A 4,198-nucleotide genomic window follows, 5' to 3' on the forward strand; every position below is an offset into this window, starting at 1 on the left:
GGGGTGGTCTTTCCACTGGTCAGCTGTCTTTATAACTCAGCTGGGGGTATTTCACTGGTACAGCTGTCTTTATAACTCACCTGGGGAGTAGTTCACTGGTACAGCTGTCTTTATAACTCACCTGGGGGGTATTTCACTGGTACAGCTCCTTTATAACTCACCTGGGGAGTAGTTTACTATTACAGCTGTCTTTATAAACTCACCTGGGGGTATTTCACTGGTACAGCTGTCTTTATAACTCACCTGGGGAGTAGTTACTATTACAGCTGTCTTATAACTCACCTGGGAGTGGTTCACTGGTACACTGCCTTTATTTCTCGCTCACACAATCTAGTCTACAGGACGAAGAAACGCAAACCAATAAAAAATATTTAAATTATTAATTGGACGTCATGCATGGTATCACAGACGAGACGACTTCATGTTTTTGTGCAGATAAAGCTTCCTAAGCCTTTGCTTATTTGCTGTGGGAATAAAGAAGTATATATTGAGTTTGACTCAACCTGGTACCAGACAGCAGCAGCAACAGAGATTTTATTATTAATGTATTCATCCTGGGAGTTAAAGTGGCTACAGGAAGAACACACATTACATCAGAGAGAGAGAGAGAGAGAACACAGTCACCGGCAGACAGACAGGCCCTATAAAACAGAAAGAGGAGAGAGAGAACGCAGTCACCGGCAGACAGAAAGGCCCTATAAAACAGGTAGAGAGAAATAGAGAGAGAGAGCGCGCGAGAGAGAGAGAGAGAGAACGCAGGCACAGGTAGACAGGCAGGCCCTATAAAACAGAAAGGAGAGGAGAGAGGAGAGAGAGAGAGAAGAGAAGAGAGAGAGAGAGAGAGAAGAGAGAGAGAGAGAGAGAGAGAGACGGAGAGAGAGAAGACAGATTGGAGTCACGCCCACAATTGGCAAGTTACTCATTAAGACCAGAGAGAGGAGAGGCAGAGACGAGAGACAGTAGCAGAGAGAATGAGAGAGAGGGGACAGAGCAGAAGACAGCATGAGAGAGACCCAGAGACAAGAGAGACAGAGACATGAAGAAGAGCGACAGAGAGAGAGAGAGAAGAGAGAGAGGAGAGAGAGACGACGGAGAGACGAGAGAGAGAGAGGAGTAGAATTGAAGAGAGAGAGAGGAGAGAGAGAGGAGAGGCACGAGGAGACAGGGAGAGGATGAGAGCACGAGACGTAAAGTGACTGAAATATTATTCCGATATATAGAGAGAGAACCAGGCACAGGAAAATAGACAGCCATAAAACAGAAAGAGAGACAGAGAGAGAAAGAGAACACAGGCACAGGAAAGCAGACAGGCCCTATAAAACAGAAAGAGAGGCGAGCAGAGGAGAGAGAGAGAGAGAGAGAGAGAGAGAGAGAGAGACAGAGAGAGAGAATGCAGGCACAGGCAGACAGACAGGCCTATAAACAGACCAACCAAGGAGGCCTACAGCAGCACCTAGATCTCTGCACAGATTCTGTCAGACCTGAGCCCTGACAGTAAATCTCAGTAAGACAAAAAATAATGGTTTCCAAAAAGTCCAGTCACCAAGACACAAATACAAATTCCATCTAGACACCGTTGCCCTAGAGCACACAAAAAAACTATACATACTCGCCTAAACATCAGCGCCACAGGTAACTTCCACAAAGATTTCAACGAGCTGAGAGACAAGGCAAGAAAGGGCCTTCTATCCTTCAAAAGGAACATAAAATTTGACCTACCAATTAGGATCTCTCTGCAAAAACTTTAATCAGTTATAGAACCCATTGCCCTTTTGGTTGTGAGGTCTGGAGTCCGCTCACCAACCAATAATTCACAATTCATAATGGGACAAACACCAAATGAGACTCCGCATGCAGAATTCTGCATAAATATCCTCAGTGTTACAACGTAAAACACCAAATATCAAAAAGTAACACAATAAAATATAGCCACGTATCATATTTTCACAGCGGAGATTTCTGGGTGAATATTCTGTTCTGCTTGTGTTGTTAGAGGGAAGTTAAACAGGTGTTGTTGTGAAAAGGTGAGCACTAAAAGGCATACTCCAGAGATGAAGATGATCTTCTCCCTTTATCCTCTCTTATGGCAAACTCAGGTGATGAGCCCTTCACAGACACTATACCAAAACAAGCTTTCTATGCCTGTAGATCAGTGCTATTCAAATGTATTCAGCGGAGACCCCATTTCTTTACAGAGAACTTCTGGGACCCCATTTCTTACTGATAAACTCTGGGACCCCATTTCTTTACCGAGAACTTCTGGGACCCCATTTCTTTACCGAGAAACTTCTGGGACCCCATTTCTTTCCCGAGAACTTCTGGGACCCCATTTCTTTACCAGAACTTCTGGGGACCCCATTTCTTTACCGAGAAACTTCTGGGGACCCATTTCTTTACCGAGAACTTCTGGGACACTTATTTCTTTACCAAGAACTCCTCTGGGAACCCCCATCCCGAGAACTTTCTGGGGGACCCCATTTTTCCGAGAACTTCTGGGACCCCATTTCTTTCCCGAGAACTTCTGGGGACCCCATTTCTTTCCCGAGTAACTTCTGGGAACCCATTTTCTTTACCGAGAACTTCTGGGGACACTATTTCTTTACCAAGAACTTCTCTGAGCCGACACCCACTTTTCTTTACCGAGAACTTCTGGGACCCCACCCCTACGCAAATCTAATGACACAACCTTCAAATTCTGTGAATATTCATTTTTTACATCAACAAATAATGTATTAATGTTCCATCTCACATCTCACTCACCAAATTGTTTCATATATTGTCCATAAAAATAATCGGCTACACTACCCCCCCACCCCCCCACCCCCCAACATGCAAACAAATTTCAAACATTTTACTGAAGTTACAGTTCAAAATAAGGAAATCAGTCGACTCTTCAACACTCTTCACATTCTCCTGGCTGCTCTTGGAGCAGTCCTCCTTCCTGGTGTTGTTAGGTGAGCTGCTGTTCTTAGGCAGCTTGTGGCCGCCCTGCTGCTGCAGGTGCTGAATAATATTCTGCTGTTGCCATGATTGATTACTGGCTCTGACATAGACAGGCGTGGGGGCCAGGATACTATGGACCGGACTGTTGCTGTTCTGCTTCCGGAGTCCCCCTCCACTGCCACCTCTGTCCCGGGAGTGATTCTTCAGTCTGCCCTGGACTGGGGTCCCTTTGTGATCAAAGCTCTCCTGGAGGCATCCTACTCCTCCTCCTCCTCCACCCCCTCCTCCTCCTCCTCCTCCTCCTCCTCCGGCAGAACTCTGGGATGAATGACTAAACCAGCGCCAACGCAGCCTGAGGATCTGTTTCATATCAAACTCCTTCTTTCCCGACATCCTCCTCTCTTTCTCTCTCTCTATCTTTCTCTCTTTATYCCTTTCTTTCTCTCTCTCTATCTTTCTCTCTTTATTCCTTTCTTTCTTTCTCTCCTTCTCTCTYTCTTTCTTTCTTTCTTTCTTTTTAAAGATGAAGAAGAAGGCAACAGTCAAATGTACTAGTGTAGAATCCCCCTAAAACATGGAGGAGGGTAAAGAAAAAGGAGCCTATGAATTCAGTTCCAGTATGTTCAGTACTGTACGCCTCCCTCCTCCTTTTGTCTTCTTCTTCTTCTGTTGTTCTTTTAGTGGAGGGCAAGAAGGGAACAGTCTCTCTCTCTCTGCAGCTTTAGTTTCCTTGTGCCTGGTCTTATTTTCCTCCTCCTTCCATCCTCTCTCTCTCTATCGCTCTCTCTCTCTCTCTCTCTCTCTTTCTCTGTCTTTCTCTCTCTATATCTCTCAGCTGTTGCTGCTCCTGCTGCTGCCTGTTAGCTAAGTTAATGCACATGCACGATGATACACGCTCCCTCTTTTCTCTTCTCGTGTCTCGCTCACTCGCTCCGTGTCCTCACTGCTCACGCAACACACAGGAACCGAAACAGAAATGTGAAATGTTTCCCAAGCCCAGCCCAGCATCCAGTAGCTGATAATGTTGGAGTAGGCAGCCCCAGCCCCTCACCAAAGGGAGGGAGAGAGAGTGAGAGAGGGAGAGAGGGAGAAAGGGGTGGGTATCATACGTACAGCATGATGAGGTCACAGCTTAACCAAGTAAATCGTCTCTTCTCTGAAGAAGGGAAGAACGACAGCACTATCTCCTCCGTCTCAAGTAGAATTATATCAGACATGTGATAAGGAAACAATCCCAGGACACATGTTGATACAG

At 45.8% G+C, this 4,198-nt stretch overlaps 1 pseudogene; it reads right to left on the bottom strand.

Annotated features, from left to right (window-relative positions):
- Window positions 1–4,139, bottom strand: part of LOC111966038 (kelch-like protein 4) — a 51,317-nt pseudogene extending 47,178 nt beyond the window's left edge.
- Window positions 4,140–4,198: the final 59 nt, after the last annotated feature.

Source organism: Salvelinus sp. IW2-2015, linkage group LG6.2 (genome assembly GCF_002910315.2).
Source record: "Salvelinus sp. IW2-2015 linkage group LG6.2, ASM291031v2, whole genome shotgun sequence".
NCBI classification, from domain to species: Eukaryota; Metazoa; Chordata; class Actinopteri; order Salmoniformes; family Salmonidae; genus Salvelinus; species Salvelinus sp. IW2-2015.